The sequence below is a fragment of the Dasypus novemcinctus genome, chromosome X (genome assembly GCF_030445035.2).
Source record: "Dasypus novemcinctus isolate mDasNov1 chromosome X, mDasNov1.1.hap2, whole genome shotgun sequence".
Lineage (NCBI taxonomy): Eukaryota > Metazoa > Chordata > Mammalia > Cingulata > Dasypodidae > Dasypus > Dasypus novemcinctus.
In genome coordinates, this window is record NC_080704.1 from 85,896,226 (window position 1) to 85,920,439 (window position 24,214).

Genomic DNA, 24,214 nt, shown 5'->3' on the forward strand with positions numbered 1-24,214 from the left:
CTAATCATGATAATTCATGAATAGAATATCAGTAAGTCCATTCTAATCCATACTCTATTCCTCCATCCTGTGGATCCTGGAATGGTTATGTCCACTCCACCTTTATATCAAGAGGGGGCTTACGAATAGCCAAACACATATTGAAAAAGAAAAACGAAATTGGAGGACTCACACAACCTGACTTTAAAACATACTACAAAGCTACAGTAGTGAAAACAGCATGGTATTGGCATAAGGAGAGACACACAGACCACTGGAATCGAATAGAAAGTTCTCATATAGAACCTCATATATATAGCCATATAATACTCAATAAAGCCACCAAACCCTCTCAACTGGGAGAGAATGGCCTATTCAACAAATGGTGCCTGGAGAACTGGATATCTATATGTAGAAGAATGAAAGAGGATTACCATCTCACACCTTATACAAAGATCAACTCAATATGGATCAAAGGCCTAAATATAAGAGCCAAGACCATAAAGACCTTCGAAAGCAGTGTAGGGAAACATCTACGGGACCTTGTAATAGGAAATGGCTTCATGAATATCACACCAAAAGCACGAGCAGCTAAAGAACTAATAGATAAATGGGACTTCCTAAAAAGTAAAGCCTTCTGCACCTCAAAGGAGTTTGTCAAGAAAGTAAAAAGGGAACCCACACAATGGGAGAAAATATTTGGCAACCTTATATCTGATAAGAGACTTATAACTTGCATATATAAAGAACTCCGATATCTTGAAAATAAAAAAGATAAACAACCCATTTAAAAAATGGGAAAAAATTTAAACAGACACTTCTCCAAAGAAGAAATACAAATGGCTAAAAAGCACATGGAAAAATGCTCCAAATCTCTAGCTATCAGGGAAATGCAAATCAAAACTACAATGAGATACCATCTTACTCCCATAAGATTGGCAGCTATGAACAAAAAAGAAGAATACAAATGCTGGAGAGAATGTGAAGAAATGGGAACACTCATCCACTGCTGGTGGGAATGCAGAAGGGTCAAAGCATTCTGGAGGACAGTTTGGTGGCTTCTCAAAAAACTAACCATAGATTTGCCATATGACACAGCAATACCACTGCTGGGTATATACCCAGCAGAATTGAAAACAAGGACACAAACTGATATATGCACACCAATGTTCATAGCAGCATTGTTCACTATCGCCAAAAGTTGGAATCAACCCAAATGCCCATCAACAGATGAGTGGATCAATAAAATGTGGTATATACATACAGTGGAATACTACTCGGCTTTAAGAACAAATACACTACAAACACACATGATAACATGGATGAATCTTGAGAACCTTATGCTGAGTGAAGCAACCCAGGCATTGAAGGACAAATACTACATGACCTCAATGATATGAAATAAGCAAGCTGCCTCAGAGAGCTAGAGACTGGAAGATAAGCTTACAGGAAATCGGGGGGGGGTGGAGGAAGGATGTGAGCCGATGTCTGCAGGGGTGGAATCTATGATGAACTGGAGGTAAGTATGAGCACAAAGAAGAGATAAAATGGGGGCAAGGGGTTGCCTTTGGGTGGGGCTTTGCGGGTTTGAGGGGGGCTGGGGATGGTCAGATGGGTAATAGTGCCCAAAAATTGGGGGGAGGGAGGGGCAACATATGAACATAGGAGAGTGTCAGGTGTTGGTCGAGAGTAAAATGCTGAGAAAACCGTATCAAAATATAATGAAGAGGATTATCTGTTTAGGATGCTCAGAGGGGTGGTCTGACACGGGACGGACTCCTGGGAAATGTGTGAATGCTCATTTTGCCAGGGTGGGTTGTACCATTGGATAGAGACCCAAGTAGTGAGAGTGGGGGTGGACCCACATCCTTGGGGAGGACTAATGCCATCAAATAGAGGGAACTGTATCTCTCGAGAGAAAGGATGGCTCCCAGGGCATTAGGGCAGTTGAGCAAGTCAGGCCCTGAACACTGTTGCAAGTATCTCTGGACGTGGCTCCTCAGGAAATGGAGATTGGCTGTAGCTGTGGGCCCCAAGGGGAGGGGAAAATGGATGTTGAATGGATGGAAACAAGGTAAATATGAGGGGAAGAGAGGAGTTTCGTGAGAGTACACAAGGATGGATATAAAACATGTAATATTACACCAAAACATATAGGGGACGACAGACTAATAATGTAAACCATAATGTAAAACATAGGATAACTAAATATTTAGAAAACTGTATATCCTAAAGTATGGACCACAATGTAAGCACAGATGTCACGTTGTTGAAAGCTATTGTCTCAGGGTCTGTACATCAGTTTAAGTAAATATGATATGAATAAGTTAAAAGATTATTGCTGTGGAAGGGAAAAGGTTTTATGGTGAATGTGTGGGAGTACTGTATATTGTATATATGAATTACTGTGATCTAAGGCTCTTGTGAAGAGAAGCTCAATAATTAGGAAAAAAGAAAAGAAAAAGATAGGATGTAGAATTTTTCCAAATCAATACGTATTCTATATCTAACCTTTAAACCCATTGCTATATTCTATTTTACTAATAAGGGCTGCTGACATTATATTGGGCTTCACTTTTCAGGAAGTTTTGGATCTCAGAGTGGTTCAACAATGGCAGCCTAGGAATACCGGTATAGGATGTTATTGACAGGTGATGTATGATTGACAGGGAGTTATACAGGGCATATGTCCAGGGTGCATGGTAATGTTTGGATATACTCATAGTGGCAACAATTAAAAATAACAGCTGGGGGGGTACTGGGTTCCTAGCTGGGGGTGCTCTGTCGTGGTCCCTAGGGGAGTAGCAGCAGTCCCCCAGGTGCAACAGTAAGGACCAGGAAGGAATGAGGGTCCAACAGTAAGCCCCTGATACTAATGACTATGCTTGTGAGCCTATACGCCTGAAATAAGAACAAGGCCTAGAGCAGCACTGTGCCTAGGAGTTTCCTCCTGACAGCCTTCATGTTACTCAAATGTGGCCAGTCTCGAAGTCAAACTCAGCATGTAAATGCAATGCATTCCCCCCAGCGTGGGACATGACACCCGGGGATGAGCCTCCATGGCACCGAGGGATCACTACGAAGTACCAGCTGATGATGCAACTAGAAAATGACTTTGAATTAAAGGTTCAACGTGGACCAGCAGAATATCCCTGTCTACATATAATAATAGGAGTTTAAAATGCTGTTTGACCTAAAGTAAGGGGGAAATGGAAAGGAGAAATGAGTTTATATGGCTATGAGTCTCTAAAAAAGAGTCTGGAGGTTGTCAGAAGGATTGCCCTTATGCACATCTGAGCAGAGTCTCAGAGACAGATAAAGTAGATACAACCCCAGGTATTGGTTCTTTTGAGGGCTAAAGAGACCCACAGGCTCTATGGTCATGGCAGATGGGGTTCACTGCCATGTCAGTTGGCCCTTCTTTGGAGCTGGTGTTTCTGCTGATGGAGCTGGACACAGATGTGATCTCTTTTCACAAGACTTTCATGCTACTTTACTGGAATTGTAGTTGGTGCTGGGGTTTAAGATATATCTAGGGGATTTGAATCTCTGGACTGACAATATGATAGCCATGCCCTGAGCCTCAACAGACTTCAACTCCTACACTCTGATTTATTGGACTTACTCCACTCAGCTAACATGGAGTTGAAGAATGTCAACCACCACACCATGGAGCCTAGAGAGCCTACAACTGAAAGCAGCAGGATTGCATCCAGTATCCATGTGGAATCTAAGCCTCCTCGTGACATAGATGTGCAATGGACACAACCAATCCAAGGTCCACAGAGAAAATGTGGCATCGGTGTGGGAAAAGCGGCCATGGTGGCTGCTGGGTGCGGGGAATGGGAGGAAGAGATGAGATGCGGAGGCATTTTCAGGACTTGGAGCTGTCCTGGGTGGTGCTTCAGGGTCAAATACCGGACATTGTTGATCCTCCCAGGGCCCACTGGATGGAACGTGGGAGAGTATGGGCTATGATGTGGACCATTGACCATGAGGTGCAGCGATGTCCAGAGATATACTTACCAAATGCAATGGATGTGTTATGATGATGGGAGAGAGTGTTACTGTGGGGGGAGTGGTGGCTTGGGGGCGGTAGGGTTGAATGGGACCTCATATTTTTTGAATGTAATATTTTTAAAAAATGAATGAAAAAAATTTAAAAAAGGGGGCTTAGATTCTATATGGATGATGGATGCATTTCTCCTGCTTTCAGTTGTAGACTCTTCTTGGCCCCTGGTGTAGTGGTTGACCTTCTTCACCTCCGTGTTAGCTGAGTGGGGTAAGTCCAATAAACCAGAGCATACGAGTTGCAAGTCTATTGAGGCTCAGGGTCTGGCCATCACATGGACAGTCCAGAGATTCAGGTCCCCTGAGTACATGTTCTTTTCAGTCATTTGTATTTCTTTTTTGGAAAAGTTTCTATTCAAATTCCATGTCTATTTTTTAAATGGGTTGTCTGTCATTTTATTTTTGAGACATAGGATTTCTTTTTTAATTTTAAATTTTATTTTTAAAGATTTATATTACATAAATGTTACATACAAATATAGAGGATTCCCATATGCCCCCGTACATTTCCACATTAATAATATCTTTCTTAGTGTGGTACATTTGTTACAATTGATGAAAATATATTGAAGCAATGCTACTAAGCATGCGCTATAGTTTACATTATAGTTTATGCTCTATCCTGAACAATTTTAGAGTTATGGCAGAATATATAATGGCCTGTATCTGTCATTGCAATGTCATTCAGGGCAATTCCAATATCCCCAAAATGCCACCATATTATGCCTATTCTTCTTTCTCCTTCCCCTTAGAACCTCTGGTGGCTACTGCCTTTATGTCAATGATAAAAGTTATTCCATTACTAGAATAATAATAAGTCTACAGTAGAATAATAAGTCTACTTTAATCCATTGTTCATTCCCCAATCTTGAGGGTTTTGGGATGTTGATGCCTATTATATTTCTAATTGAGAGGAGGCTTAGGTCTCATGGGACAGATAAATGGAACTGTCTTGCTTGCAGTTGCAGACACTCTCTGTTCCTTGAGATAGGTGTTGTCATTCATCAGATCCTTGTTAGTTGTCCTAGGTGAATCCAATGAACTGAAGAGTAGGTGTTGCCACTCTGCTGAGATTCAAGGCTCAACTGGCACATGAACAGAAAAAGGATTTTAGTCTCTGGGACATATATATGTATATGCTAATTATAGGTTCAAATTATAGGTTCAAATAAAAAGGATAAGAGCCATGTGTAGGGAAACTATAAATGAGTTTAAGTCTGTTACACTGGGGAGCATAAATTCCAGGATAAGACCCAATGACAGGGTTACAAATTCCTGAGCTTTACTGCTCTGCTTATAGCATCTGGATGTCTCTTGAGCCCTGATGATCCCTGCCATTTTAGGAATGTTGTGGCAGTCAGTGAGATCCTGCTGAAGTGTGCATAATCATAACCTCTGGAATGACCTCTTGACTCACTTTGAAATCTCTTAGCCACAAACACTCATTTGTATTTAATATTTCCCCCGTTTAGTCATGGTCTTTTTCCAGATGCATTGCTAGTTGGTACTTGGTAATAATTCCATTATGCCAGGGAGTCTCTACCCTGAGAGTCATGTCCCATGCTATGGTCAAAGTAGTCTATTTATATGCTGAGTTTGGCTTAAAGAGAGGCCAGATTTGAGCAACAAGGAGACTTTCAGGAAGTAACCCTTAGGGAATATATAATACTAGGCTAAGTTTCAATTTCACAAGAAAAATATCATAAGTACAATCATCAATATCAAGGGCCCAGCATAATGTTCTGTCTTCCTTCACTAGGCCATGCCCTTGTACTCAGGGAATCCTTGCCATTCCATTAGAGAATGTAGCAGGAGTCCCAAGGATGGGAATTCAATATTCTTTCAGTTATTGTCTGAGTCTCCACCCACTGAGAAAATGTCCCTTGAACACTTGGACCTATTCATATGACTTAGAGACATGCCCCAGTTGCACACCTTCCTACATATCCTGTATCACTGACACCCTCCACCAGTGATCCTTTCCTGCCACTGTTGTGGCCCTTCTGTGATAACCTCTCAAATGACTGAACCAACAAAAAAAACAAATAAAATTCATAAGAAAATGAAATAATATGTATTAAAAATAACAAATAAAACAAAAAAGTTTTAAAAATTGAAGGAATATAAAAATTTTTATAGTTTTGTTCATCATTGTAAGATATGTTTTCTTCTACACACAGTGACAATTTCTTCTGTATATTCCTCAGTGTCTTATTTTCTTTTGCTTCATCTTTAAGAAAGATTTATGTTACAGATAAGTCTCATAGAAAATATAGGGGATTCCCATATACCCAATTTCCTCCTCTTTTTCCACTCTCCCCTATTAATGACTTTTTACATGTGGACGGTACATTTGTTACTCAAAATCTATGATAAGGTGGAAGTGTGAGGTTGGGCAGTAGATGGGTTGTGAGAGTGGTGCATTGATGTGATTGGGATCACTGGTGCTGGTCTGTAAGGGGGAGTAGGGTGGAGGGTTTGGATTGGACAATCCATGGAACTGGGATGTGGGTTGGAAGAAGGAGCAGGTGAACTCTAAGAATTTGCTGGTCTGTGGTTAAAATTACAATGTTGGGAATGTTCTTTTGGCAAATATGGCAGGGGAGGGCTACTGGTGTAGGGTGTCAGTTATGGGGGGATATACAGGATAGGGTGTACCAGGTGAATGCTTCTATGGAATATAGGAGTGCTAATCTTGTCATAGTGTATTATTTCAGTGGGCGGAGACCCACACAATAAACAAGAAAATATACTCCCATCCTGGGGAGTCTTGGTTTCCTCGTCTTCCTGGGGCTCTTTGGGAATAGAGTGGAGCAGATGTTCAAGGTTAAGCTGCACTGCTTAAAGAGAGAGTACATGCTTCCCCTCCTTCCTGGGGATGTTGGAGCCAAGTGTGCAGTGGCCCTTTTAAGGTGGACAGGGTGAGTCTACCTGTCCTGCCCATGAAAGAGTGCCTGCTTCCTCTTTGTTCTGGGGCTCTGAGTGTGTAGCAGCCCTTCAAGGTGGGTGGGGTGAAGCTGCCTGCTATAGGGTGAGCACTTCTGCTCATTCCAGGCATTATTGGGGCCCAGTGTGAATCTGCCTGCTCTGACCAGAGAAACTGTTCAAATTGCACACAATTTCCACTCCTGCTGGGTATGGGGGTCTAAGATGTGGCTTTCCAAACTGGGCACACTGGATTTGATCCCTACTGCCCCAGGGGACTGGTGTGTTTTTCAGTCATCCCTGCTTCCACTCATGACTGGAGTGGTGACAGCACAAATGCTGCTGGCTTTTTGGTGGCTTGGGCAGGTTTAAACCTCAGCTGTTACAACAATTGGAATCTAGATAACTGCCATTGCCAATCAACAGTTGTCGTTGGTGTCAGGTCACTTTCCCTCCCTTGCTGTTGGGAAATAGAGCTTCTGCTTCCAACTGAGGAGTAGGTCCAGAGGTGGCCCACCTCATCAGCAGAGGTTGGTCAATGGTGTCTGCAATGTGGAGGTATCTACTCATGATTCTTCACCACAGATGGTCAGTCTTCTTTTCCTGTTCTTCCCTGGATGGTGCACTGTCTTCCCCCCAAACACTTGATTCAGACAGATCCTGTCTGATTATTAGTTACTCTTTGGACAAGCTTAATAGAGCTTCTTAGTCTGTCACCTTCTTGAATTGTCTCCTTCCATACAGATTTTTTTTTTTTGCGACTGCAGTTAATGTTTTTCATCCACAAGTTAAGCCCTATTATGAAAATGACTGCAGTTATTCATTTTGTGAATTATTTTAGCATTATTCCTGCCTTCAATTGTAGTTCTTACCATGGAGCTCCTTCCCCTCAGCCCCTCAAATAATTCAACACACTCTTACAGAGTGGAAAAGGGGAGTGGACCTTGGTCCCAATTTTTTAAAGGTCAAGTGAATATTTCATCTCCTTTTTTTTGGCAGATGGTGACAAAAATAAACAGAGCATTGTAGCTCAAGAGTAGGGTGCATGGACAGAACTGTATGGAAATCTTAAACCATGCTGTGTTCTCCAGTAAATCCATAAATTAAATTACCTTATCAAGAGCACCATGCCTTTAGTAACTTGCTAAGTAGTATAAATGCTGTTTATCACAAAATTTATTACGGGGATTTAGCTTAAAACTTGTACTGGATTCAGTACGTCAAGTCAACTTGGATTATTCACTTCAACTTTTACTTTAGCAATCATATCCACTAATTTTCATCAATAATATACTGAATGCTTTGGTTCAAAGCAGAATCAATGTCTTTTCTAAATTATCTGGTGACTTAAAACAACAATCCCAATATGAAACTACTTTCCATTGTTAATGCTTCTCTCCAGCTGTGTTGATTATGTTGTTACACACAGGTGTCATATACTTTTTTCCTTCAACTACTGGTCTCAGGCAGGAGCCCTCAGAGAATTGGCATTGATAGAAATCTCTTTGAAAACTGGCAAATAATAGGTTCTCTTTGCCCCTTTCTTTCCTTTTCCAATTTACTGGGCATCAAATGACATATTAATAATTATGTGAACATGAACTAATTACTGAATTAAGCCATTAAAACTCGACTATATGCAAAAAGCAGAGAATGTTGGAGGCTGTATGTATGTTAATCTGATTTTCTCAAGAAAAAATATCCACATTCTAAGGGCTCTTAAAAATGTAGAAAACATGCCCTGTTATCATTGGTTTTTAGAACACCTCTAACCATACACAAAATAAGACAGATATTATGTACAAATTTTCAACCATTTTGTAAGCTCTAAAAGTAACTTTTTTTAAATTGACTTTGTAATAATATTACATTAAAAATATATATGTGAGGTCCCATTCAACCCCACCCCCCCACCCCACCTCTCCCCCCCCCCCCCCCAGCAACACTCGTTCCCATCATCATGACACATCCATTGGATTTGGTAAGTACATCTTTGGTCACCTCTGCACCTCATAGTCAATGGTCCACATCATGGCCCATACTCTCCTCCATTCCATCCAGTGGGCCCTGTGAGGATTTACAATGTCCGGTGATTGCCTCTGAAGCACCATCCAGGGCAGCTCCATGTCCCAAAGACGCCTCCACCTCTCATCTCTTCCTGCCTTTCCCCATACCCATCAGCCACCATGTCCACTTTTCCCAATCCAATGCCACCTCTTCTATGTGGACATTGGATTGGTTGTGTCCATTGCACCTCTATGTCAAGAGGAGGCTCAGATTCCACATGGATGTTGGATGCAATCCTCCCACTTTCAGTTGTAATCACTCTAGGCTCCATGGTGTGGTGGTTGTCCTTCTTCAACTCCATCTTAGCTGAGTGTGATAAGTCCAATAAATCATATTGTAGGTGCTGGAGTCTGTTGAGGCTCAGGACCTGGCTATCACATTGTCAGTCCAGAGATTCAAATCTGCTAAATATATCTTAAACCCCAACATTAACTGCACCTCCATCACCTTAGCATGAAAGTCTTATGAAGGAAGATCCCATCTGAGTCCAGATTCATCACACATAAACACCAGTTCCAAAGAAGGGCCATCTGACCTGGTATTTAACCCCATCGGCCATGACCATAACTCCCATGGGTCTCTTTGCATTTTATCTAATTGAAAAAGCTTCATTCTATTCCTGTCTTTTGGTTTGTCCAGAGATTCAAATCCCCTAAATATATTAAAAGTAACTTTTATATTATTTTGTTTAGATGCAAAAGGGGAAACTCAGCTATAAAGAAATATTAAAAAGTATTTTTATGGTGAACAGTCTCAGGAAATTTTTAAAAATTTATTTCCCCCCTTTTGGCTTGCTTGCTGTCTGCTCTCTGTGTTCATTCACTGTGTGTTCTTCTGTGTCTGCTTGTCTCCCTTTTATTGCATCATCTTGCTGCTCCAGTTCTCTGCAGATGTGGGCTGACAGCTATCTGTGGGTGCATGCCATCAGCTCTCTATGGGTGTGGGCCAACTTGCCTTCACAAAGAGGCCCTTGAACATGAACCCAGGGCCTCCCATACGGTACATGGGAGTCCAGTTGATTGAGCCACAGTTGCTTCCCTCAAGAAGTTTTTGTTTCTTGGCTTCCCTTACTTGTGATGAAAATTTTAATGATGTGCTTGAGAGTATAAAGCAAGGTGTTTTTGTCCTTTTCCCATTTCCCTAATAATTCACTCTCTATCCCATGGGCAAATAGCCACCTCTCAGATGAGCCATTTATTTTTGCTTTCATCAATGGTCTCTGTGAAATTGGGATCGTTGTTCATAATGGCAGCATTGGCACTCTCTGCTGACTCCAACCCTTTTGCTTCATTGGCATGGTAGATGCCCTTGTGATGAAACATGTACTAAATGAGGAACACCAATGTGCAGAGAATGGTGAAAATCACCACAGCAATGACCTCTCCAATAATGGCTAAGTTTCTGTTTACTCATTTCTGATAGCTTGACCATGTCCTGGAAAATCAGCACTGGCTGAATCCATGTGGCATAAATGCCAGGGGTCCATGTCAGCTGACATGGGTGGGATGGTCATTGGGGAGGTCCCTCAATTGGACGCCATCAGCTAGCCCTGGATGTACATGTGAGTGGAGGCCTTTGTTGGCCTCAAGGCAGTCTTGAGGGGGGTGATCCGGTTGAAATGTACCCTGGAGAGGCCCCCAGTCTACCCTGGGGTGTTGTATTTGTGCATGTCTTGGTCAATCTTCCCTGTTTCTCTTCCTGTCAGCCTGGCTCAGGTATGCTCTGCTTTGGTTCTTGAGGACCAATATTTAAAGTGGATTTTGTTCTTGAACTGTATTCCAGCAGATTTGATGACATTATTTGGTTTCAAGTCTGATTTTTTAAAATAGAATTCTACCTAATATTGGTAAAGTGAATAGATTTGAATTAAAAAACAGGAAAATGAATTGTAGAGTGTATAATCTAAATCTTAGTGTGATAGAGGAAGGGAAGTTTTGGTGCCATAAATTCTCCCTTCATGGTGTTGAACTTGAGTCAAATGAAATATATTTCTGTACCACAATTTATGCTTCAATAAAACTTTGCTTAATTCACTGTAACATTAAAAAAAAAAGAACCAAACCTTTAAAACCTGTAGAAGAACACACAGGGAAGCATCCTTAGGATCTTGTGTTAAGTGCTGGTTTCTTAGACTTTACATCAAAGGCATGAGCAACAAAAGAAGAAATAGATAAATGGGACCTCATCAAAATTTTAACTTTTGGTCCTCAAGGGACTTTGTCATGAAAGTAAAAAGACAACCTACACAATGGGAGACAATATTTGGAAACCATATATCCAATAAAGGTTTAAGATCAAGGGCAAGATGGCATTTTTTAAGTGCATTCATCACCTCTCTCACAAAAAACAGCTGCAGCTGGAGTAAGATCCTGACTGAATGAGCTGTTTTGGGAGCCCATAGAGCAGAAGGTTTCAGGGTAACAATCTTAAGAAAGCTGGACAAAGAGATAAGTTGTTCAAATAAAACCTGAGTTTCTCTCCCCTGAGGCTGGAAACTGCTGGCACCGAAGGTTAAATCCCACCCTTCAGGAAATAAGCCACTCTGAACCCAGACTCCCTACTCCTGTTGGCCAACCAGTGGGAGGAAGCATTCTCTGAATGTTTTCTTAAGAGTGGGAGGGTTCCAGTGAAGGGTGGTAGGGGATTTCTTTGTGTTTGTCTGTTTCCCTGAACACCCTTTGAGCTTTGAGGAGCAAAGGAGCTGGCTGGAGGTGGTAGCAAGAAGAGGAGAGAGGTGAATCTGCTGAGGCAGCCTGATTTCCCTAGCCAAGCTGGGAGAGAGGAACCTGGCCAGGGAGAGGGTGGAATCAGGCAATTGACTATTCCATGCTGAAAACTAACAAATATCAACTCCTCTAAGGGAGGTTAGCAGTACGAAGCAATTAATAAGCTTCCAAGAGCATATTTAGGGACCCTTGGAGGAGGGTGTGGTTTAGAAGAGGGTTGAATGTCTTTTTTCTGCAGTAAATTAAGTCATCAGGGTCCCATTTGAATTTCAAAGGCAAATTCAACCTGACCTGGGCAAGTAAGGGAGGATTCCCTCCTATAGGCTATTGAGACCTGCTGCCATGGGAGAGAAAGCAAAAAGAATAGAAAGGGAGCAAGGACAGATCTGCCTAAGGGAAAGTGACTAGATAGCTTTCTGAAGAGATAACTTACCCAAATGGAAAGTTTAGCTCAGTGGAGGAGTTTCCACCTTGAATATACAAGGTCGACAGTTTGACTCCCAGCCCCTCTTAGAGCAGTGATCCACTGGGATATCAAAAACCCAGCATACTTTAGAACAGGGAAAATATAGACGTTATATTTCTGCTAACTACTCTTGGTTCTCTAATTTCCCCCCTCCCCACAAAAAAGGTTATTTAAAATTTTTTAACTTAGCTTACTCACTAAAACCCAATTCAAAATCTGCAGAGGGAAGGGTTCAAGGTAATTGATGAACATCAGAAGCCTGAGAAGCACCACAGGGGCCTGAGAAGGAAGGCTATCCTTCCTTTGTGCTTGTTTAACTGCTTACTTGTGTGGGCTTTTTTTTCCTGGTTTTTCTTTCCTCTTTCTTCCCCCCACCCCTTATTTTAAAATTTGATGCTGCTGGTTTTTCTCTTGCTTGCTGTGATTTCTCCTATGTTATATCCCCATTTCTGTGTATACCAATTTTGTCTACCAAGGCTATCCATTTTCCCTCCTTTATCTTTGTATATTCTGCTTTCATTGTTATTCTTACATCTCACCTCTCTGTTTAGCCCTCAATTTTTCTGGCTTATATTTCTAACTTTTCTATTCTGTTTTCTTTCTTTTATTAACTTTTTTCTTTTGTCCTTTCTTTTCTCTTTCCCTTTCTCCTCATCATTCTGGCCTTTTAATTCATTCTATATATTTTTCCTATTATGATTCCCATTTCATTGTAGGTAAACCACTTTATTATTCCTGTTGCCCTACACTGCTTAGATGAGCTAAATAATCATTTTCCCAGGTCTTATATGACTCATTTTTAAATTTTATTATTATTTTTACTATTATACTTTTTCCTTTTCTTATCTCTCTCACTTTATCTGGCCCTAATACTTTCCCTTCAAGGGAGCATAGAAATCACCGAGGAAATATAATAAGAAGAGCAACGTGTCTAAGAGAAAACCTAACACAAACACAGACAAACAACAGCAAAATAAAACCCTAGAGTAAAGAGAGAAGCTAATGAACAGAATGAACCAATCAATATAAAACGATGACCAGACAGCAACAAAAAATTAAAAACCATACCAAGAAACATGAAGACATGGCACAGTTCAATGTACAAATTAAAAAACAGGTAGAGATGCAGACTATCAAACAACCAATCAAAGCTGTCCAAACAAATATCATTGACCATTTAATAAAATATTAAGAAGAAACTGAGAAAATATACTGAAGAAATTGAAAACATACATAAAAAGATAACGGATATCATGGTGATGAAAAGCACAATCCAGAAATTCAAGAATACAATGGAAGTACATAACAGTGGATTTGAACAGGTAGAGGAAAGAAACAATAATGTGGAAGACAGTACATCTGAAATCAAACAGATAGTAGAACAGGTAGATAAAAAGATAGAAAAATTCCAGCAGTGATGTAGGGATTTGAATGACAACACAAAATGCACAAACATACACATTATAGGCATCCCAGAGGGAGAAGAGAAGGAAAAGGGGACAAAAGGAATGGTGTAGGTAATAATGGCTGAAAACTTCCCATTCCTATTGAGGGAGATGGATGTACATGTCTAGGAAGTTCACCACACCCCAAAGGGTATAAATTATAACAAGTCTACTCCAACACATATACTTGTCAAACTGTCCAATGCTCAAGACAAAGAAAATATTGAAGGCAGCAAGAGATAAGAGAAACCATCACATGAAATTGAAGCTCAAAAAGGTTAAGTGCAGATTTCTCATCTGAAACTATGGAAGCAAGAAGGCAGTGGTATAATTAAGTTACTAAAAGAAAAAAAAACATTCCAGTCAAGAATTCTCTATCCAGGAAAGATGGCATTCAAAAATGATGGACAGTTCAAAATATTCACAGATAAACAGAAATTAAAACAGTATGCTAACAGGAAACCTGCCCTTCCAAAAATACTAAAGGGAGATCTGCAGGTTGAAAGGATAAAAACAGGAGAGACAGACCTGGAGAAGAATGTAATAACAACTAAAAAGACAAAAACAAAAATCAAAACAACATATGACATATAAAACCAATGAAAATATGGCTAATGTAAGTAATTCCTTGAGAGTAATAATACTTAACATTAATGAATTAAACTCACCAGTTAAGAGATACTGACTGGCAGAATGGAAAAGGAAATATGACCCATCTATATGTTGTCTACAAGAAACCCACCTTAGACCCAGGGATTCAAGGAGGCTGAAAGTTAATGACTGGAAAATAATCTTACAATCAAACAATAACCAAAAAAGGGAAGGAATATCTATACTAATATGGGAAAAAATAGACTCCAAATGAAAAATTATTTTAAGAGACAAAGATGGACACTATATATTAGTAAAAGTGGTAATCTTTCAAAAATAAAGAACAATCATAAACATTTATACACATAGCCAGGGAACCTCAAAATACATGAGACAAACTCTGGAAAAGCTAAGTGGTGCCTCTACAATTATAGTGGTGGACTTTAATATACCACTATCACCATTTGACCGAACATCTTGACAGAGAATCAATAAACAAAGACTTTGAATAATAAATTAGAGGATCTGGTCTAATAGACATGTACAGAACATTATACCCAAATACAGTAGAGTATACATTCTTCTCCAGTGCACATGAATCATTCTCCAAGATAGACCACAAGCAAGGCCAAAGAAACATACTCAATGAACACAGAAAGATTGAAATTATACGAAGTAATTTCCCTGACCATAATGGAATGAAACTGGAAATGAGTAAGGGCAAAAGAATCAGATTAGGCACAAAGTTATGTAAGCTAAACAACACAACCTTAGATAAACAGTGGGTCAAGGAGGAAATTGCAAAAGAAATCAGTCAATACCTTTAAATAAAAGAAAATGACAACACAATATATCAAAACTTATGGGATGCAGCAAAAGCTGTACTGAGAGGGAAATTCATAGCCATAAATTCATATGTCAAAAAAGACAGATAAAATTGAAGACCTAACTGCAAGCCTAGAGGAATTAGAAAAGAACAACAAACCAACCCCAAAGAAAATAGAATAAGGAAATGGCAAATATTAGAGCAGAACTAGATAAAATGGAAAATAAGAAAGAACTACAAAAATAAACAAAAACCAGAAGCTGGTTCTTCCAGAAGCTCAATAAAATTGAAAAACCCTTACCTAGACTTACAAAGAGAAAAAGAGATGTGAACACACAAAATAAGAAATGAGGATGAGCTATCATCACTGATCCTACAGAAATAAAGAGTATCATAAAGGATACTGTTTCGAGGAAATGGACACATTCCTAGAAACACACAAGCAACCAACATTGACAAAAGAAGAAATTGATAAACTCAACAGACCAATCACAAGCAAAGAGGTAGAATCAGTCATCAAAAACCTCCAAACTTAGAAGAGCTGAGGACCAGACTGCTTTACAGGTGAATTCTACCAAAGATCCGGTAAAGAACTAACACAACACCAATCCTGCTTAAAATCTTCCAAAAAATGGAAGTAGAATGAACATTACCTATCTTATTATATGATGTTAACTTTTCCCTAATACCAAAGCAAAACGAAGATGCCACAAGAAAGGAAAATTACAGACCAATCACTCTAATGAACTTAGATGCTAAAATCTTCAACAAAATACTTGCTAATTATATTCAACAACACATCAAATGAATGATGCACCATGACCATGTGGGTTTCATCATGGTTATGCAACGATGATTCAACATAAGAAAATCAATGTAATACACTACATAAACAGATCAAAAGAAAAAAAACCACATGATCATTTCAATAGGTGCAGAAAAAGCCTTTGACAAAATACAGCACCCTGCCCTAATAAACACACTGCAAAAGATAGGAATAGAAGGAACCTTTGAATATGATAAAGGGTATATATGTAAAACCCACAACTAACATCATTTACAATGGTGAAATCCTAAAAGTTTTCCCTCTAAGATAAGGAGAAAGACAAGGATGCCCACTATCACTGCTCCTGTTTAAAGTTCTGCTAGAAGTATTTGCTCAAGCACTGAGGCAAGAAACAGATAGCAAAAGCATCCAAATAGGAAAGGGAGAAGTAAAATTTCACTGTTTGCAGATGACATGATCCTATACATAGAATGAGAAATCTACAACAAAGCTTCTAGAACTTATAAATGAGTTCAGTAAAATTGCAGGATATAAGATCAATGTGCAGTGCTCACTTTGGCAGCACATATACTAAAGAAAGAAGATTAGCATGGTGCCTGTGCACAGGCGACATGCAAATTCTTGAAGCATTCCATATTTTTAAAGAGGTTGTTGATGTGTGAGGAGTCAGGGGTGTGAGGAATGGGGTATAGGGCAGCCTCATATTTTTTAATGTAACATTTTTAAAAAGAAGATAATAAAATTTAAAGAAAAGATCAATGCACAAAAATCAGTAGCATTTCTATACACCAGTAATGAACAATCTGAGGAGGAAACTTAAAAAATACCACTTACATAGTAATTTTTAAAAAATCAAATACTTAGGAATAAATTTAAATAAAGATGTAAGTGAGTTATACACAGAACACTACACAACATTCATAAATGAAATCAAAGAAGACTTAAATAAATGAAATAATATTCCCTGTTCATGGATAGGTAGACTAAATATCATTAAGATTTATACCCTACATAAACTAATCTACAGATTTAATGCAATCCCAATAAAAATCAGCACAACCTTTTATTACGGAATTGAAAAAAAATAACTATGAAATTTATTTTGAAAGGCAGGAGGCCCTGAATGGCCAAAGACATATTGAAAAAGAAAAATGAAATCAGATGAAAATCACTACCTAACTTTATTTTTTTTTATTGACTTTGTAATAATATTACATTAAAAATATATATGTGAGGTCCCATTCAGCCCCACCCCCCCACCCCCCCCTCTCCCCCCCCAACAACACTCGTTCCCATTATCATGACACATCCATTGGATTTGGTAAGTACATCTTTGGGCACCTCTGCACCTCATAGACAATGGTCCACATCATGTCCCATACTCTCCTCCATTCCATCGAGTGGGCCCTGTGAGGATCCATGATGTCTGGTGATCACCCCCGAGGCGCCATCCAGGGCAGCTCCACGTCCCAAATACGCCCCCACCTCTCATCTCTTCCTGCCCTTCCCCATACCCATCGTCCACCATGTCCACTTTTCCCAATCCAATGCCACCTCTTCTATGTGGACATTGGATTGGTTGTGTCCATTGCACCTCTATGTCAAGAGGAGGCTCAGATTCCACATGGATGCTGGCTGCCATCCTCCCATTTTCAGTTGTAATCACTCTAGGCTCCATGGTGTGGTGATTGTCCTTCTTCAACTCCATCTTAGCTGAGTGTGGTAAGTCCAATAAATCAGATTGTAGTTGCTGGAGTCTGTTGAGGCTCAGGACCTGGCTATCACATTATCAGTCCAGAGATTCAAATCCCCTAACTATATCTTAAACCCCGACGTTAACTGCACCTCCAGCAGATTAGTATGAAAGTCTTATGAAGGGAGATCCCATCTGAGTCCAGATTCATCACACATAACCACCATTTCCAGAGAGGGGCAATCTGCCCTGGTAGTAAACCCCATCGGCCATGACCATAACTCTCATGGGTCTCTTTAGCCTTCATAGGAACCAATATCTGGGGGTTGTATCTGCTTTATCTGTCTCTCTGACTCTGCTCAGTTGTGCATGAGGGCAATCCTTCTGCCAGCCTCCAGACTCTTTTTTAGAAACTCGTAGCCATATAAACTCATTTCTCCTTTCCATTTCCCCCTTACTTTAGGTCAAACAGCATTTTAAAGTCATGTTATTTTATGTAGACATGGATATTCTGCTGATCCGCATTGAACCTTCCATATAAGGTCCTTTTCCAGTTGCATCATCAGTTGGTATTTGATAGTGGTCCCTCGTTGCCAGGGAGGCTCATCCCCGGGTGTCATGTCCCACGCTGGAGGGAAGGCATTGCATTTACATGCTGAGTTTGGCTTCGAGACTGGCCACATTTGAGTAACATGAAGGCTGACAGGAGGAAATTCCCAGGCACAATGTTGCTCTAGGCCTTGTTCTTATTTTAGGTTTATCAGCTCACAAGCATAGTCATTAGCATAAGGGGCTCACTGTTGAACCCTCACTCCCTCCCGGTCCCCGCCGCTGTACCTGGGAGACTATCGCTGCTCCCCTAGGGACCACGACAGAGCACCACTGGCCAGGAACCCAGTACCCCCCCTGCTGGGTTTTTAATTGTTGCCACTATGAGTATATCCAATCATTACCATGCACCCTGGACATATGTTCTGTACAGCTCCCTGTCAGCCATATATCACCTGTCATTGGTATCCCATACCAGTATCCCTCCATTGCCATTGTTGAAACACTCTGTGATCCAGAACTCCCCGAAATTTGAAGCCCAATATAATGTCATGGTCCCTTACTAGGGAATGGCATATAGCGATGGGTTTAAAGGATAGATAAAGAACTTGGATAAAGTTAGATAAAGAACTTAGATAAAGAATGTTGACTTGAAAAAATTCCACATCCTATCCTTTTTTTTTTTTCCCTCCCCCCCCAATTATTCAGCGTTTCTTCGTAGGAGTCCTAGACCACAGCAATGCATATATATAATATACAGCACTCCCATACATCCACTACAACACCTTTTTCCTTCCACAGCGATACTCTTACACCCTATTCACATCATATTTACTTAAGGTGATGTACAGAGTCTGAGATATTAGCTTTCTAACATGGTAATATCTGTGCTTACATTATGGTGCATACTTTAGGGTACACAGTTCTTTACATTTTTAGTTCTCCTATGTTTTACATTATGGTTTACATTATCAGTCTGTCGTCTCCTATATGTTATGGTGTAATATTACATGTTTTATATCCATCCTTGTGTACTCTCAAGAAACTCCTCCCTTGCCCCCCATTTACTTTGGTTCCACACATTTAACGTCCATTTTCCCTTCCACCTTGGTGCCCACAGTGACAGTCAACCTCCGTTTCCTGAGGAGCCACTTCCAGAGATAGATGGAATAGTGTTTAGGGCCTAACTTGCTCATCTGCCCCAATGCCCTGGGAGCCACCCTTTCTCTCGAGGGATAGAGTTCCCTCTATTTGGTGGCATTAGTCCTCCCCAGGATGTGGGTCCACCCCCACTCTCACTACTTGGGATTCTACCCCATGGTGTCACCCACTCTGGCAGAATGAGCATTTAGACATTCCCCAGGAGCCCGTCCTGCATCAGACCCTCCCCTCCGAGCATTCTAAACAGGTAACCCTCTTTATTATATTTTGATATTATTTTCTCGGCATTTTACTCTCCACCACCTCCTAACCCTCTCCTGTGTTCGTATGCTACCCCTCCCTCCCCCCACTTTTGGGCAACATTACCCAACCGTCCCTCCCCAGCCACCCTCAAACCCGTTAAGCCCCAACCAAAGGCAACCCCTTGCCCCATTTTATCTCTTCTTTGTGTTCATACTTACCACCATCTCGTCTTAAGTTCCACCCCTGCAGACATCGGCTCATATCCTTCCTCCACCCTCCGATTTCCTGCAAGCCTATCGTTCAGTCTCTTGCTATCTAGGGCAGCTTGTTTATTTCATATCATTGAGGTCATGTAGTATTTGTCCTTCAATGTCTGGGTTGCTTCACTCAACATAAGGTTCTCAAGATTCATCCATGTTATCACATGTGTTTGTAGTGTGTTTGTTCTTACAGCCGAGTAGTATTCCATTGTGTGTATATACCACATTTTATTGATCCACTCATCTGTTGATGGGCATTTGGGTTGATTCCAACTTTTGGCAATAGTGAACAATGCTGCTATGAACATTGGTGTACATATATCGGTTTGTGTCCTTGTTTTCAGTTCTGCTGGGTATATACCCAGCAGTGGTATTGCTGGGTCATATGGCAAATCTATGGCTAGTTTTTTGAGAAACCGCCATACTGTCCTCCAGAATGGTTGGATCCTTCTGCATTCCCACCAGCAGTGGATGAGTGTTCCCCTTCCTTCACATCCTCTCCAGCACTTGTATTCTTCTGTTTTTTTCATAGCTGCCAATCTTATGGGCGTAAGATGGTATCTCATTGTAGTTTTGATTTGCATTTCCCTGATAGCTAGAGATTTGGAACATTTTTTCATGTGCTTTCTTGCCATTTGTATTTCTTCTTTGGAGAAGTGTCTGTTTAAGTCTTTTTCCCATTTTTTAAATGGGTTGTTTATCTTTTTATTTTCAAGATATAGGAGTTCTTTATATATTCAAGTTATAAGTTTCTTATCAGATATATGATTGCCAAATATTTTCTCCCACTGTGTGAGCTCCCTTTTTACTTTCTTGACAAACTCCTTTGAGGTGCAGAAGGCTTTAATTTTGAGGAAGTCCCATTTATCTATTAGTTCTTTTGCTGCTCGTGCTTTTGGTGAGATATTCATAAATCCATTTCCTATTACAAGGTCCTGTAGATGTTTCCCTACACGGCTTTCTAAGGTTTTTATGGCCTTGGCTCTTATATTTAGGTCTTTGATCCATCTTGAGTTGATCTTTGTATAAGGTGTGAGATGGTAATCCTCTTTCATTTTTCTACATATGGCTATCCAGTTCTCCAGACACCATTTGTTGAATAGGCCACTGTCTCCCAATTGAGAGGGTTTGGTGGCTTTATCAAATATTATGTGGCTATATATGTGAGGTTCTATATCAGAGCTTTCAATTCGATTCCATTGGTCTATGTGTCTTTCCTTATGCCAATACCATGCTGTTTTCACCACCGTAGCTTTATAGTATGTTTTGAAGTCAGGTAGTGTGATTCCTCCAATTTCGTTTTTCTTTTTCAGTATGTCTTTGGCTATTCGGGGTCTCTTTCCTTTCCAAATAAATTTCATAGTTAGTTTTTCTAGTTCCTTAAAGAAGGCTGCGTTCATTTTTATTGGGATTGCATTGAATGTGTAGATCAATTTTGGTAGGATAGACATCTTAATAATGTTCAGTCTTCCTATCCATGAACAAGGAATAGTCTTCCATTTATTTAGGTCTTCTTTGATTTCCTTGAACAATCTTGTATAATTCTCGTTGTATAAGTTCTTTACCTCTTTAGTTAAATTTATTCCTAAGTATTTGATTTTTTTATTTACTATTGTGAATGGTATTTGTTTCTTGATTTCCTCCTGATCTTGCTCATTATTGGTGTACAGAAATGCTACTGATTTTTGTGCATTGATCTTATAACCTGCGACTTTACTAAACTCATTTATGTGTTCTAGAATCTTCGTTGTAGATCTCTCAGGGTTTTCTATGTATAGGATCATGTCATCTGCAAATAATGAAATTTTGACTTCTTCCTTTCCAATTTGAATGCCTTTTATTTCTGGTTCTTGCCTCAGTGCTCGTGCAAGTACTTCTAAGACAATGTTAAATAGGAGCGGAGACAGTGGGCATCCTTGTCTTGTTCCTGAGTTTAGAGGGAAGGAGTCTAGGATTTCTCCATTGTAAACAATATTGGCTTTAGGTTTTTCATATATACTCTTTATCATGTTCAAAAAATTCCCTTGTATTCCAATCTTTTGGAGTGTTTTTACCAAGAAAGGGTGCTGTATTTTGTCAAATGCTTTTTCTGCATCAATAGATATAACCATGTGATTTTTTTCCTTCAATCTGTTTATATGGTGTATTACGTTGATTGATTTTCTTATGTTGAACCATCCTTGCATAACTGGGATGAATCCCACTTGGTCGTGGTGTATAATACGTTTAATGTATTGTTGAATATAATTAGCAAGTATTTTGTTAAGTATTTTTGCGTCTAGGTTCATCAGAGAAATTGGTCTGTAATTTTCCTTTCTTGTGATGTCTTTGTTTGGCTTTGGTACTAGGGTAATGTTGGCATCATAGAAGGAGTTGGGTAATGTTCTTTCCGTTTCGATGTTTTGGAATAGTTTCAGCAGGATTGGTGTCAGTTCTTTCCAGAATGTTTTGTAGAATTCACCTGTGAAGCCATCTGGCCCTGGGCTCTTCTTAGGTGGGAGATTTTTGATAACTGATTCTATCTCTCTGCTTGTGATTGGTTTGTTGAGATCATCAATTTCTTCTTTCGTCAATATGGGCTGCTTATGTGTTTCTAGGAATTTGTCCATTTCCTCTAGATTGTCATTTTTGTTGGAATATAGTTTTTCAAAATATCCTCTTATGATAGTCTTTATTTCTGTTGGGTCAGTGGTGATATCGCCTTTCTCATTTCTTATTTTGTGTATTTGCATCTTCTCTCTTTTTTTCTTTGTTAGTGTTGCTAAAGGTTTGTCAATTTTGTTAATCTTCTCAAAAAACCAGCTCTTGGTCTTGTTTATCTGTTCAAGTGCTTTCTTATTTTCTATTTCATTTAGTTCTGCTCTTATCTTTGTTATTTCCTTCCTTTTTCTTCCTGTTGGGTTACTTTGTTGTTGTTTTTCTAATTCCTTCAAATGTGCAGTTCTTCGATTTTTGCTCTTTCTTCTTTTTTGATATGTGAATTTATGGCTATAAACTTCCCTCTCAGTACTGCTTTTGCTGCATCCCATAAATTTTGGTATGTTGTGTTATCATTATCATTTGTTTCAAGGTAGTCATTGATTTCTTTTGAGATTTCCTCTTTGACCCACTGTTTTTCTAAGAGTGTGCTGTTTAATTTCCAAATCTTGGTGTGAAATCTGGGCTTCTGTCCCTTGCAAATCTCCTGCTTGACTCCACTGTGGTCAGAGATAATGTTTTGTATGATTTCAATCTTTCTGAATTCGTTAAGCCTTTCTTTGTGGCCTAGCATATGATCTATCTTGGAGAATGATCCATGTGCACTTGAGAAAAATGTATATCCTGCTGTGTTTGGGTGTAGCGATCTATATATGTCTATTAGATCGAGCTCCTCTAATATACTATTCAGATGTTTTGTTTCTTTGGTGATTCTCTTTTGAGATGTTCTGTCCAGAGTTGATAGTGGTGTATTAAAATCCCCCACTATAATTGTAGATGTATCTATTCTTTCACTTAGTTTTTCCAGCGTTTGCCTGACGTATTTAGATGCACCCTTGTTAGGGGCATAGATATTTATGATTGTTCGATCTTCTTGACAGATTTTCCCTTTCACTAAAATGTAGTATCCTTCTTTGTCTCTCACAATTGTTTCACATTTAAAGTCTATTTTGTCTGATATTAATATAGCTACTCCTGCCTTTTTTTGGTTATTGTTAGCTTGTATGATTGTTTTCCAGCCATTCACTTTCAATCTCCATGCGTCTCTGGGTCTAAGATGTGTCTCTTGTAGACAGCATATGGATGGGTTATATTTCCTTATCCAATGTCCCAGTCTGAATCTTTTGATAGGTGAGTTTAATCCGTTGACATTCAGTGTTATTACTATCAAGGAATTATTTGTGTTAGCCATATTTTGATTGGATTTGTGTTTGTCATATTTTGTTTGTATTTTTTTTGGTCTTTTTTGTTGTTGTTGTTGGTCTTATACTCTCCTCCAACTTTGCCTTTCCTGTTTTTTCCTTTCTTCCTGCAGAACTCCCTTTAGAATTTCTTGAAGGGGAGGTTTCTTGTTGGTATTCTCTTTCAGTTTCTGTTTGTCTGTGAATATTTTGAACTCTCCATCATGTTTGAATGCTAGTTTAGCTGGATAGAGTATTCTTGGTTGGAAGTTTTTTTCCTTTAGTACCTTGACTATATCATACCACTGTCTTCTTGCCTCCATGGTTTCAGAAGAGAAATCAGCACTTAATCTAATTGAGCTTCCCTTGTAAGTGATGGTTTTCTTTTCTCTTGCTGCTTTTAGGATTTTCTCTTTGTCTTGAGCCTTGGATAATTTGATAAGTATATGTCTTGGGGTGGGCCTGTTGGGGTTTATGACTTGTGGAGTGCGCTGTGCTTCTTGGATATGTACATCTGTCTCTTTCAGTAGATTTGGGAAGTTTTCAG

General features: G+C 39.6%; 1 pseudogene; it reads left to right on the top strand.

The window, feature by feature from the left end:
- Positions 1-16,429: 16,429 nt before the first annotated feature.
- LOC131277321 (U6 spliceosomal RNA) lies at positions 16,430-16,524 on the top strand (annotated as a pseudogene).
- The last annotated feature ends 7,690 nt before the right edge of the window (positions 16,525-24,214 follow it).